Below are 15,326 nucleotides of genomic sequence, written 5' to 3'. Positions count from 1 at the left end.
AAGGTGAAGTGTCATGTAGTCGACGTTCACATGACACCACTAGAAGAATAACACCACAACTTAAATATCATAACATTGAATATTACTCAACCATAGTTCACTACTAACATTTAGACTTCACCCATGTCCTCAAGAACTAAACGAACTACTCACGAAACATCATATGGAACATGATCAGAGGTGATATGATGATGAATAACAATCTGAACATAAACCTTGGTTCAATGGTTTCACTCAATAGCATCAATAACAAGTAGAGATCAATACCGGGAGAGTTTCCCCTATCAAACAATCAAGATCAAACCCAAATTGCTACAGCGGTGATGATGTGCAGCGGTGGAGACGGCGGTGATGATGGTGGAGATGATGGTGATGGTGATGGAGATGATGTCCAGCTCGATGACGGTGACGATGGCGTCGATTTCCCCCTCCGGGAGGGAATTTCCCCGGCGGATTTCAGCCGCCAGAGAGCTCTTTTCTCTCTGGTGTTCTCCGCCCCGCAGAGGCGGCTGTAACTCTTCGTGAGGTATCCTCTGTGGCTTAGGTCTTCGGGACGAAGGATTTCGCGAAGAAAAGGAGGCGAAAGGGGCTGTGGGGCCCCCACACCACAAGGTGGCGCGGCCAGGCCATGGGCCGCGCCGGCCTGTGGTCTGGCCCCACCTTGGGCCTTCTCAGCTCCTCCTTCTGGCTTCCTTCGTCATCTTGAAAAATAGGATTTTTGGTATAATTTCCTTCCACAGTTGATCTTCCGAAATATTGCATTCTGACGGTGCTTTTTCCAGCAGAATCCTGGCTCCGGTGCTTGATCCTCCAATAATGATGAAACATGCAAAATAGATGAAATAACATAAGTATTGTGTCCCAATATGAAATATATCAATGAATAACAGCAAATTATGATATAAAATAGTGATGCAAATTGGACGTATCAGACGTATCTGGATTTTATGATGTACAAGACCTGCAAGGAGTTGGACAACGCCCGCACCTTTCGACAAGCACATTACCCGTGAAGACGAAGAACCCACCCTGAAGATTAGTATCACTAGAGCACTCTCCTAGGTGTGAGTTTGTATCAGGATCCCTTGTATCGTAGAGCGAATGAATGGTTCTTCAAACCAACGGTGTGTTAGATTTGTAATGTGTGATGTTTGGTATGAATGAAAAGTGTTGTTGGTTTTTACCCCCTCAATACTACGCAAGTTTTCAAGTTTTGAACTTTTTGAACTTTAAACCAAATAAACCATAGAAATTTCCCTCTTATCTTATCATCTACCTCAATGTTCAGATGGCCCCACCAACCCGCGGCACCAACCAAGACGCCATGATGCAGATGCTGCAGATGATGATGGCAGACCGAGAAGCCGAGAGAGCTGAAAGACAAGCCAATATTGTCGCACTGCAGCAGATCGCTCAGAACAACCAAGGACATGGAAACCACGACCACCCTGGGTCAAAGCTGAAGAACTTTCAGAACACCAACCCACCCATGTTCAGCAAGACCAAAGAGCCACTTGACGCAGATGACTGGCTCCAGACAATGGAGAACAACCTGGAAGTTGCAGGAGTAGAAGCCGCAGAGAAAGTACTGTTCGCCACCCACTACCTGTCAGGACCTGCAAGAGCCTGGTGGACAAGTGCCTGCGCAATGAATGCGGGACAAATGATGACCTGCGAGGACTTCAAGCTGAAGTTTAGCAAATACCATGTGCCCCAAGGACTGATCAAGAAGATGAGAGACGAGTTCCGCGAACTCAAACAGGGAAGGATGTCCGTAGTAGAATACCGCGATAGGTTTCTTACTCTGTCAAGGTACGCCCCGGATGAGACCGATACCAATGAGAAGATGAAAGAGAGATTACTGAATGGACTGCATGACGAGATGCAAACGGTATTAGTGAACATTCCGTTCACTGACTTGGATGCTCTGGTGGACTCAGCCATCCAGATGGAAGGGAAGCTGCATCAAGCCAACGAGAACCGCAAACGCAGGATGATGAACCAGAATGGGTCCAGCAATGCCCAGAAGTACTGCAACAACTCATCTGGGGGATTTGCCCCAAGATACAACAAGCCCCCTGCTCAGACCTACCGCCCAAGCTACCCCAACAACAATGGAGGACCCCCGAAGCCCGGAGGCAACAACAACAGCAACAACAACAACAACAACAACAACAACAACAACAACAACAACAACAACAACAACAACAGCAACCACAACAACAACACCAACCACCCCAATGGTAACAACAACAACACCAATACTGGCCCGAGGACCGGAAGCAACGCTATCCCCGTCACCCCCAAAGACAAATCCACAATAACTTGTTATGAATGTGGAATTGTTGGACACTACTCCAATGAGTGCCCCAAAAGGTTAGCCAAGACTGCCCCCAATACCGCTGCACCTGCCCAGTAACAGCGCCGTTTCGCAGCTGGAAGGAACTCGAACAACCGCAACGGTCGCCTCTACCACATGAATGCAACAGAAGCACAGGAAGCACCACAGGCCATGCCAAGTATGTTTTCCTGTTAATCCAATTGCTCAATCTCTCTTAGGAACCTAACTTTTCTTAAAATCTCGGGACGAGATTTGTTTAAGGGGGAAGGGTTTGTAACATCCCAAATTTTAAAACAAAGAGAAAATGGATTTCCCTTTTTCCAAAAATGAGAACCAACAAAAAACTTTTATTGAATCAAGTGCTATGCATAGTGCTTATGCTTGATCATTGGGTTGTTGCCAAAATTCTTATGTGAGCTACTTTTAAATGTTTCTAAACCCTACACCTCACCCTTCTTTTTCATCCTCCAAAAGAAAACAAAATGAAAAGGTTTTATTTTAGAAAAAAGAAAGGCCTAGGTAAGCCTATGGCTATTTTTGCAAATAGTGAACTAGGCCATGTCTACTTTGGGTAGATGGTTTGGAATACCTCAACAAAACCAACCTACCACTTACCAACCAAATCCTTGGTGAAACAAAAAGAAAATAACTTTAGACATGGAGGCATATGTGGCACATAGCCATAATGGAAAATCCTGCCCTATGCCCTCATACCCTACCCAAATGGTTTGAAACCTTTATCAAACTCAATCTAACCCTAAATAGACCCTAACACATGCCCGATTGGATCAAGTGAACCAAAATAGAAAAATAAGAAAAACCCAATTCACCACATACTTGTGTTTATGGACATTTTGCAAAACTTTGACCTAGGACAATTTGGCTTGTGCCATTGCTTGTGGAATGTTATTAAACACTTAATAACACTTTTTGAACCAAATAAACCCAAATCAAATCAAGAGAAAATCAAAAACCAAGTCACATATGATAATGGTCATATGTGACACTTTTAACATCTTACCCACTTTGAGCCCCTTTATTAAGAGTTTTCTAAACTAAACTTTGTCACCTCTTTGCACCTCATCCAAGACCACATCAAGGTGAACAACTTTGCTCAAAACCACTCCTGCAGATTCTTTCCCAATTTCAAACTAGGATCAAGGAAAGTAGAGACTTCAAATCCGATTCTAGATTCTGCCCAAGTTGAAATTTTGCAATTCTTTGTAATTTTGAAAACCACCACCACCTTTGTGTGTCCTTGATCACATGAATCAACACCACCAAGTTTCTTTCAAAATTTAATGCATGCGGCCATTATAGCAAACACCTTGTGAGCAAATCTTACCCAAATCCAATTTCACTATTTGCAATAGTGTGTAGCCAATTTCTGGTCACCACTTGCTCAAGCCTTGTCCCCTGGTCCCCTCCAACCCCAATGCCACCTTCTCAAACCCTAAGAACTAGGCAAACATCGCAATGACATGCCATGCCGGCCATGTTCCCCATGAACTTGCCAACCCTAGCTCTACTCACCTCTAGCTTGGCCGACCATGTCCAACTGCTCCCCCTTGCTCCCCTGGCCACGCCTGTGCCCGCCATGGTCAAAGAGGAACCCACCAGCGCCGGGAACGGGACGTGCCCCGACGCGCCCAGACCCGCCAGAACGCGCGCCAGACACGTTCTGGACGCGCCAGTGCATCGCCTGCACCCGTCTACTCCGGCCATCTCTCGCCCTCCCCTCTCGCCCACGGCTTCGCCACGATGCCATAGACCCGCCAGACAAGCTCCCTTGCCCGCGCGAACGCTGTCGCCGTCGACATCATCGCCGTGTTTCCGCCACCATGTCGCACGACATCACCCTCGCCAGAGCTACCCCGACCACCCCCGTCCTCGCCAGCACGCTCCCTAGCCTCGCCTCGACGTCGCCTACCTAGCCCTGCCCTCGCCTTTCCCCTTCACTCACCAGAATAGCCGCACCACGGTCGACCCGACGAGTGATACGTCTCCAACGTATCTATAATTTCTTATGTTCCATGCTAGTTTTATGACAATACCTACATGTTTTGTTCACACTTTATATCGTTTTTATGCATTTTCCGGAACTAACCTATTGACAAGATGCCGAAGCGCCAGTTCCTGTTTTCTGCTGTTTTTGGTTTCAGAAATCTTACACATGAAATATTCTCGGAATTGGACGAAATTAATGCCCACGATCTTATATTTCACGGAAGCTTCCAGAGAGCCAGAGAGGGACCAGAGGGGAGCCCTGGGGGGCCCACCCCACATGGCGGCGCGGCCAAGGGGGGGGGCGCCAGCCTATGGGGGGCCACCCCCTGGCTCCTCCGAGGCTGCCCTTCCGCCTATATATTCTTTCCGCCTCGAAAACCCGAAAAACATAAGCCACGGGACGAGAAAAGTTACGCAGCCGCCGCCATCGCGAAGCCAAGATTCGGGGGACAGAAGTCTCTCTTCCGGCACAACGCCGGGACGGGGAATTGCCCTCGGAAGGCATCTCCATCGACACCACCGCCATCTTCATCGCCGCAACTGTCTCCTATGATGAGGAGGGAGTAGTTCTCCCCCGAGGCTAAGGGCTCTACCGGTAGCTATGTGGTTCATTTCTCTCTCCCATGTACTTCAATACAATGATCTCATGAGCTGCCTTACATGATTGAGATCCATATGATGAGCTTTGTAATCTAGATGTCGTTATGCTATTCAAGTGGGTTTTACTTATGTGATCTCCGGAGACTCCTTGTCCCACGTGTGTAATGGTGACAGTGTGTGCACCGTGTGGGTCTCTTAGGCTATATTTCACAGAATACTTGTTCACTGAGTTATGATTTGAGTTGGATGTCTCTATGAAATTGTGGTGTGTTAGTTCCTCCTATGAATGCTCACAGTGATAGCGTGGGGTGTTTATTAGTACTTGGGAATACATCTTTAAGGTTTGCTTTTGCAGCCCTACACGGTGAATTAGTGTTCGTTATCCCGCCAGAGAGTAGTTCAGAATAGCATAGTGAAGTACTTATATTTATATTCAATTATGATTGCAATGTTGAGAGTGTCCACTAGTGAAAGTATGATCCCTAGGACTTGTTTCCAAATATCGAATCACCGTTTATTTACTGTTCTACTGCATGTTTACTTGCTGCCATATTTATTTCAGATTGTTATTACCACTCATATTCATCCATATCACTTGCATTTTACTATCTCTTCGCCGAACTAGTGCGCCTATACATCTGACAAGTGTATTAGGTGTGTTGGGGACACAAGAGACTTCTTGTATCGTAATTGCGGGGTTGCTTGAGAGGGATATCTTTGACCTCTACCTCCCTGAGTTCGATAAACCATGGGTGATTCACTTAAGGGAAACTTGCTGCTGTTCTACAAACCTCTACTCTTGGAGGCCCAACACTGTCTACAGGAATAGAAGCGTGCGTAGACATGAAGCTATTTTCTGGCGCTGCTGCCGGGGACATGAAGGAAAATTACACCACAGAGATTTCTAACTCCCACGTCAACTGCACGCCAGCAATCTATTTTCTGGCGCCGTTGCCGGGGAGGTAAGGTAAAATGTATTCACATCCTCCGACTACTAAGCTATTTCCTAGCATTGTTGCCGGTGTGTGAGTGCTCGAAGCTATTTCCTTTAGATCCTGTAATTGCATCTTTTTGTTTCTTTGTTTACACTAGTTAGGCTTAATGGAAAACAACAGTGAGCTTTTTAATCTTTTTCCTGAGTTAAGACATGGATTGTTTGATGCGAAAATTAAAAAACCTATGGAACCTTATTTGAATGCTAGTAGCAATGTTGTTAGTACGAACACAATTATTGCTAATGCTATGGAAGAATTTAAGCTTGGGGAAGCTGGTTTTGATGAGCATGATATTTTTAGTCCCCCAAGCATGGAGGAGAAAATTTACTTTGATGATACTTTGCCTCCCATTTATGATGATTATAATGATAGTGGTATTTTGGTGCCACCTACTATGGAGGATAAAGTTTATTATGATTATACTATGCCTCCTATATTTGATGATGAGAATAATAATGATTGCTACTTTGTTGAATTTGCTCCCACTACAATTAATAAGAATGACTATGCTTATGTTGGGAGTAGTAATTCTTTTATGCATGAGACTCATGATAAGAATGCTTTATGTGATAGTTATATTGTTGAGTTTGTTCATGACGCTACTGGAAATTATTATGAGAGAGGAAAATATGGTTGTAGAAATTTTCATGTTACTAAAATACCTCTCTACATGCTGAAAATTTTGAAGTTACTTGTGTTTTATCTTCCTATGCTTGTCACTTTGTTCTTCATGAATTTATTTGTGTACAAGATTCCTATGCATAGGAAGCGGGTTAGGCTTAAATTTGTTTTGAATTTGCTTTTTCATGCTCTCTTTTTCTTCAACTCTTATTTCTTGCGAGTGCATCATTAAAATTACTGAGCCCATCTTAATGGCTATAAAGAAAGCACTTCTTGGGAGATAACCCATGTTTTTATTTTGCTACTGTTTTGTTGTGTCTTGGAAGTTGTTACTACTGTAGCAACCTCTCCTTATCTTTATTTTATTGCATTGTTGTGCCAAGTAAAGTCTTTGATAGTAAAGATGATACTAGATTTGGATTACTGCGCAGAAACAGAATTCTTACTGTCACGAAATTGAGTAGCCCCGTCTGTAGGTAACTCAGAAAAATCTGCCAATTTACGTGAATGATCCTCAGATATGTACGCAACTTTCATTCAATTTAAGAGTTTTCATCTGAGCAAGTTAAGTGCCTCTAAAAAATTCGTCTTTACGTACTGTTCTGTTTTGACAGATTCTGCCTTTTATTTCACATTGCCTGTTTTGCTATGTTAGATGGATTTCTTTGTTCCATTAACTTTCAGTAGCTTTGGGCAATGTCCAGAAGTGTTAAGAATGATTATGTCACCTCTGAACATGTGAATTTATGATTATGCACTAACCCTCTAATGAGTTTGTTTTGAGTTAGCTATGGAGGAAGTTTTCAAGGATCAAGAGAGGAGGATGATACAATATGATCAAGGAGAGTGAAAACTCTAAGCTTGGGGATGCCCCCGTGGTTCATCCCTGCATATTTCAAGAAGACTCAAGCATCTAATCTTGGGGATGCCCAAGGCATCCCCTTCTTCATCGACAACTTATCAGGTCACCTCTAGTGAAACTATATTTTTATTCCGTCACATCTTATGTGCTTTACTTGGAGCGTCTTTATGTTTTTGTTTTCATTTTTTTTGAATAAAATCGGATCCTAGCATTCTTTATGTGGGAGAGAGACACGCTCCGCTGTTGCATATGAACACATGTGTTCTTCGTTTTACTTTTAATGTTCATGGCGAAGGTTGAAAACCGCTTCGTTCATTGCTATTTGGTTGGAAACAGAAATTCTTCATGTGGTAATTGGTATATATTGTCTTGAATAATTTGATACTTGGCAATTGTTTTGCTCAAATAGATCATGTTTAAGCTCTTGCATCACGTAGATTGCACCTATTAGTGGAGAACTACTGTAGAGCTTGTTGAAATTTGGTTTGCATGATTGGTCTCTCTAAAAGTCTAGATATTTTCTGGTAAAGTGTTTGAAAAACAAGGAAGACAGTGTAGAGTCTTATAATGCTTGCAATATGTTCTTATGTAAGTTTTCCTGTACCGGTTCATACTTGAGTTTGCTTCAAACAACCTTGCTAGCCTAAGCCTTGTATTGAGAGGGATTACTTCTCGTGCATCCAAAATCCTTGAGCCAAAAACTACGCCATTTGTGTCCACCATACCTACCTACTACATGGTATTTCTCTGCCATTCCAAAGTAAATTGCTTGAGTGCTACCTTTAAAATTCCATTCTTTGTGTTTGCAATATATAGCTCATGGGAAAAATAGCTTAAAAACTATTGTGGTATTGAATATGTACCTATGTATCTTATTTCTTATAAGTTGCTTGTTGAGCGGTAACCATGTTCCTAGGGACACCATCAACTATTTCACCTTTGTTGAATATCGTGTGAGTTGCTATGCATGTTCGTCTTGTTTGAAGTAAGGGTGATTTATCATGATCAAATGGTTTGAGTATGCATATTGTCAGAGAAGAACATTGGGCCGCTAACTAAAGCCATGATCCATGGTGGAAGTTTCAGTTTGGACAACAATCCTCAATCTCTCATGAGAATATTATCTGTTGTTGAATGCTTATGCATTAAAGAGGAGTCCATTATATGTTTTCTATGTTGTCCCGGTATGGATTTCTAAGTTGAGAATAATCAAAAGCGAGAAATCCAATGCGAACTTTCTCCTTAGACCTTTGTACAGGCGGCATAGAGGTACCCCTTTGTGACACTTGGTTGAAACATATGCTATGCAATGATAATCCATGTAAATCCAAGCTAATTAGGACAAGGTGCAGGCACTATTGGTAATCTATGCATGAGGCTTGCAACTTATAGGATGTCTTATACATAACACGTATGCATTATTACTACCGTTGACAAAATTATTTCTATGTTTTCAAAATAAAAGCTCTAGCACAAATACAGCAATCCATGCTTCCCTCTGCGAAGGGCCATTCTTTTACTTTTATGTTGAGTCAGTTTACCTACTTCTTTCTATCTTAGAAGCAAACACTTGTGTCAACTGTGTGCATTGATTCTTACATGCTTGCTTATTTGCATTCATCATATTACTTTGTGTTGACAATTATCCATGAGATATGCATGTTAAAAGTTGAAAGCAATTGCTGAAACTTGTATCTTCCTTTGTGTTGTTTCAATGCCTTTACTTTGAATTTATTGCTTTATTAGTTAACTCTTATGCAAGACTTATTGATGCTTGTCTTGAAAGTACTATTCATGAAAAGTCTTGCTATATGATTCAGTTGTTTAGTCATTATCTTTACCATTGCTTTGAATCACTTCATTCATCTCATATGCTTTACAATAGTATGATCAAGATTATGTAAGTAGCATGTCACTTCAGAAATTATTGTTGTTATCGTTTACCTACTCGAGGGCGAGTAGGAACTAAGCTTGGGGATGCTGATACGTCTCCAACGTATCTATAATTTCTTATGTTCCATGCTAGTTTTATGACAATACCTACATGTTTTGTTCACACTTTATATCATTTTGATGCATTTTCCGGAACTAACCTATTGACAAGATGCCGAAGCGCCAGTTCCTGTTTTCTGCTGTTTATGGTTTCAGAAATCTTACACAGGAAATATTCTCGGAATTGGACGAAATTAATGCCCACGATCTTATATTTCACGGAAGCTTCCAGAGAGCCAGAGAGGGACCAGAGGGGAGCCCTGGGGGGCCCACCCCACATGGCGGCGCGGCCAAGGGGGGTGCGCCAGCCTATGGGGGGCCACCCCCTGGCTCCTCCGAGGCTGCCCTTCCGCCTATATATTCTCTCCGCCTCGAAAACCCTAAAAACATAAGCCACGGGACGAGAAAAGTTACGCAGTCGCCGCCATCGCGAAACCAATATTCGGGGGACAGAAGTCTCTGTTCCGGCACGCCGCCGGGACGGGGAATTGCCCCCGGAAGGCATCTCCATCGACACCACCGCCATCTTCATCGCCGCTGCTGTCTCCTATGATGAGGAGGGAGTAGTTCTCCCCCGAGGCTAAGGGCTCTACCGGTAGCTATGTGGTTCATCTCTCTCTCCCATGTACTTCAATACAATGATCTCATGAGCTGCCTTACATGATTGAGATCCATATGATGAGCTTTGTAATCTAGATGTCGTTATGCTATTCAAGTGGGTTTTACTTATGTGATCTCCGGAGACTCCTTGTCCCACGTGTGTAAAGGTGACAGTGTGTGCACCGTGTGGGTCTCTTAGGCTATATTTCACAGAATACTTGTTCACTGAGTTATGATTTCAGTTGGATGTCTCTATGAAATTGTGGTGTGTTAGTACCTCCTATGAATGCTCACAGTGACAGTATGGGGGTGTGTTTATTAGTACTTGGGAATACATCTTTAAGGTTTGCTTTTGCAGCCCTACACGGTGAATTAGTGTTCGTTATCCCGCCAGAGAGTAGTTCAGAATAGCATAGTGAAGTGCTTATATTTATATTCAATTATGATCGCAATGTTGAGAGTGTCCACTAGTGAAAGTATGATCCCTAGGTCTTGTTTCCAAATATCGAATCACCGTTTATTTACTGTTCTACTACATGTTTACTTGCTGCCATATTTATTTCAGATTGTTATTACCACTCATATTCATCCATATCACTTGCATTTTACTATCTCTTCGCTGAACTAGTGCGCCTATACATCTGACAAGTGTATTAGGTGTGTTGGGGACACAAGAGACTTCTTGTATCGTAATTGCAGGGTTGCTTGAGAGGAATATCTTTGACCTCTACCTCCCTGAGTTCGATAAACCTTGGGTGATTCACTTAAGGGAAACTTGCTGCTGTTCTACAAACCTCTGCTCTTGGAGGCCCAACATTGTCTACAGGAATAGAAGCGTGCGTAGACATCAACGAGCACCCCCGCAGACCTCCTTGCATCTATAAATAGAGCCTCCCCCTTCACTTTCTGAGCACACCCTCTCACTCACCTCCCTCCTCTGAGCCTCCTCCACTCCTCTCCCATCCACATTGGCCACCGGAGCAAGCCAATTCGTCGTCGGAGCCTGCGGAACCGTAGCAGACGCCGCCGTTGATTGCGACCACCTCCGACGCTCCCACGACCACCACTGGAACCGCCGTCGTCGACAACCTCGAACACCGCTGACGCCCAGCCTCGCCGACTGCCGGTGAGCTCGCCCGCACCAAACCCTCGCCGCCAGTAAAGCCCTCCCTCGCTGGAGAAGACGACGCTTCTCGCTCGTCCGATCTACTTCTAATCCAACAGCTCCCACACGCGCGTACCGTTTCGGGTCTTATGACCCGCTGACAGGCGTGCCCCACTGTCAGGCGGCCCGCTGAGCGCCAGAGCGAAGCTGGGTCGGCCCATTTCTTTTCCCACGTGGCTTGTTAATTCAAATTTAGTTTAAATCAAATCTTTGAATTTAAATTAAACAAATTCTACCAAACCAAATTGGACCAACTCTATATTGTTGGAAAGCTTATGAAAAGCTCTATCCAACCACACCGGATTCAAATCCATATCGTGTGTAGAATTTGACTAGTAAAAATAACAATTCAGAGAGTTTTCAGGTTTCAAATAAATTTATAAAATCAACCAAGATGAATTTTTAGGTGATTCAAATTCTCATAATTCACATTTCGAAAACTCTAATTGTTTATGCAAAAATATCACATGGTTACTTTGTATGATCATGGGATAGCATCAAAAATTGGCTAAGTAGTCAATACTAGCCCATTTAAATCATTTTTCAAATATAGAATTTGAAATCTATGAGGGTAGCACCTCATTTAAATCATCCTCCCATGTTTTATGAAGTAATATGATGATCCTTGTTGCATGGTCTCATACTTGCTCACTTGAGGATCTTAAATCGAAGTAGTATTTATATTACATGAGATGATGAATCTCATTTAAATCTTTTTCCCCAAATAGTGATTATGAAGTGTTGACCTTGGTCAACATGATCTCATACTTAGTATTTGAGGAACTTAAATCTTAACAAGATTCAATGAGAGGAAATTATCTCCTCAAAGAACTAAAGAGAAGCACTAGTTAATAATGGTAATGAGAGGAAATTATTTTTCTTAAGAAGAAAACAAAGTCAACCAACATGATAGCTTGGTGGTGATGCTAGAATAGTTTGTGTGAATCACTTGTGGGCTTATTCTAGCTTTAAACCTTGTTTGGTGATTGTTACCTCGTATTTATTTTTCGAGGCTAGTACCGAGAAGTACCCGGAGGAGGAGGTCTACTACCAGGAGGAAGAAGACCACTTTGATCAGTACACCAACCAAGGCAAGCTAATATTCTTGCAAGTGCAAAGCTATCTTGAGCAAGGCACCATTTCACTTTACCTTATGATCAATAATCCTATCCCAAGTTTATACCTTGCAAGTTTTTACTTTGTTTATTTAAAGCTTACTTTTATAGTTAACTTTGGTCTAAGTATAGAGTAGAGCAAGAGTATCACACTTAGCCTAAGAAGCTTATGAGCTAATTAGCACCCCTCATGACTAGTGCTAGTGCTAACAAATAAAAGTGACTACTTGATACGTCTCAAACGTATCTATAATTTCTTATGTTCCATGCTACTTTTATGATGATACTCACATGTTTTATACACATTATATGTCATTATTATGCATTTTCCGGCACTAACCTATTAACGAGATGCCGAAGAGCCAGTTGTTGTTTTCTGCTGTTTTTGGTTTCAGAAATCCTAGTAAGGAAATATTCTCGGAATTGGACGAAATCAAAGCCCAGGTTCCTATTTTCAGACGAAGCTTCCAGAAGACCGAAGAGTCAACGAAGTGGGGCCATGAGGCGGCCAGAAGATAGGGCGGCGCGGCCCCACCCTTGGCCGCGCCGACCTATCATCTGGGCCCCTCGGGCGGCCCCCTGACCTACCCTTCCGCCTACAAATAGCCTTCGTCGCGAAACCCCCAGTACCGAGAGCCACGATACCAGAAAACATACTGAGACGCCGCCGCCGCCAATCCCATCTCGGGGGATTCTGGAGATCACCTCCGGCACCCTACCGGAGAGGGGAATCATCTCCCGGAGGACTCTACACCGCCATGGTCGCCTCCGGATTGATGTGTGAGTATTTCACCCCTGGACTATGGGTCCATAGCAGTAGCTAGATGGTTGTCTTCTCCTCATTGTGCTATCATTGTCTGATCTTGTGAGCTGCCTATCATGATCAAGATCATCTATCTGTAATGCTACATGTGCGTTTGTTGGGATCCGATGGATAGAGAATACTATGTTATGTTGATTATCAATCTATGTGTTGTTTATGATCTTGCATGCTCTCCGTTACTAGTAGATGCTTTGGCCAAGTTGATGCTTGTAACTCCAAGAGGGAGTATTTATGCTCGATAGTGGGTTCATGTCTCCGTGAATCTGGAGGAGTGACAAGAACCTCTAAGGTTATGGATGTGTTGTTGCCACTAGGGATAAAACATTGATGCTATGTTCGAGGATATAGTTATTGATTACATTACGCACCATACTTAATGCAATTGTCTGTTGCTTGCAACTTAATACCGGAAGGGGTTCGGATGATAACCTGAAAGTGGACTTTTTAGGCATAGATGCATGCTGGATAGCGGTCTATGTACTTTGTCGTAATGCCCAATTGAATCTCACAATACTCATCATGTCATGTATGTGCATTGTCATGCCCTCTCTATTTGTCAATTGCCCAACTATAATTTGTTTACCCAATATGCTATTTCTTATGGGAGAGACACCTCTAGTGAACTGTGGACCCCGGTCCATTCTTTTACATCGAATACAATCTACTGCAATACTGTTTTTACTGTTCTCTGCAAACAATCATCATCCACACTATACATCTAGTCCTTTGTTACAGCAAGCCGGTGAGATTGACAACCTCACTGTTTCGTTGGGGCAAAGTACTTTGGTTGTGTTGTGCAGGTTCCACGTTGGCACCGAAATCCCTGGTGTTGCGCCGCACTACACTCCGTCACCAACAACCTTCAACGTGCTTCTTGGCTCCTACTGGTTCGATAAACCTTGGTTTCTTACTGAGGGAAAACTTGCTGCTGTACAACATCATACCTTCCTCTTGGGGTGCCCAACGGACGAGTGCTTTACCGTCACAAGGAAGCTACTTTCTGGGGCCGTTGCAATCCAACTCCCATGCCAGCAGCTCTTTTTCTGGCGCCGTTGCCGGGGACGAACGGGAAAATTCCACCACAGAGATTTCTAACTCCCACGTCAACTTTGCGCCAGCAACATCTTTTTCTAGCGCCGTTGCCGGGGAGATCAAGACACGCTGCAAGGGGAGTCTTCACAATCCAATCTCTTTACTTTGTTTTTGTCTTGCTTTATTTTATTTACTATTTTGTTTGTTGCATTATATCAAAATACAAAAAAATTAGTTGCTAGTTTTACTTTATTTACTGTCTTGCACTCTATATCAAAAACACAAAAAAATTAGTTACTTGCATTTACTTTATCTAGTTTACTTTATTTACTGTTGCTAAAATGGGTACTCCTAAAAATACTAAGTTGTGTGACTTCACAACCACAAATAATAATGATTTCTTATGCACACCTATTGCTCCACCTGCTACCACAGCAGAATTCTTTGAAATTAAACCTGCTTTACTGAATCTTGTTATGCGAGAGCAATTTTCTGGAGTTAGTTCTGATGATGCGGCTGCCCATCTCAATAATTTTGTTGAACTTTGTGAAATGCAAAAGTATAAAGATGTAGATGGTGACATAATAAAATTAAAATTGTTCCCTTTCTCATTAAGAGGAAGAGCTAAAGATTGGTTGCTATCTCTGCCTAAGAATAGTATTGATTCATGGACTAAATGCAAGGATGCTTTTATTGGTAGATATTATCCCCCTGCTAAAATTATATCTCTGAGGAGTAGCATAATGAATTTTAAACAATTAGATACTGAGCATGTTGCACAAGCATGGGAAAGAATGAAATCTTTGGTTAAAAATTGCCCAACCCATGGACTGACTACTTGGATGATCATTCAAACCTTTTATGCAGGACTGAATTTTTCTTCACGGAACCTATTGGATTCAGCTGCTGGAGGTACCTTTATGTCCATCACTCTTGGTGAAGCAACAAAGCTCCTTGATAATATGATGATTAATTACTCTGAATGGCACACGGAAAGAGCTCCACAAGGTAAGAAGGTAAATTCTGTCGAAGAAACCTCTTCCTTGAGTGATAAGATTGATGCTATTATGTCTATGCTTGTGAATGATAGGACTAATGTTGATCCTAATAATGTTCCATTAGCTTCATTGGTTGCACAAGAAGAACATGTTGATGTAAACTACATTAAAAATA

This window comes from Lolium perenne, chromosome 4, assembly GCF_019359855.2.
Source record: "Lolium perenne isolate Kyuss_39 chromosome 4, Kyuss_2.0, whole genome shotgun sequence".
Classification (NCBI taxonomy): Eukaryota; Viridiplantae; Streptophyta; class Magnoliopsida; order Poales; family Poaceae; genus Lolium; species Lolium perenne.
Note: the sequence above shows the minus strand (reverse complement) of the source record.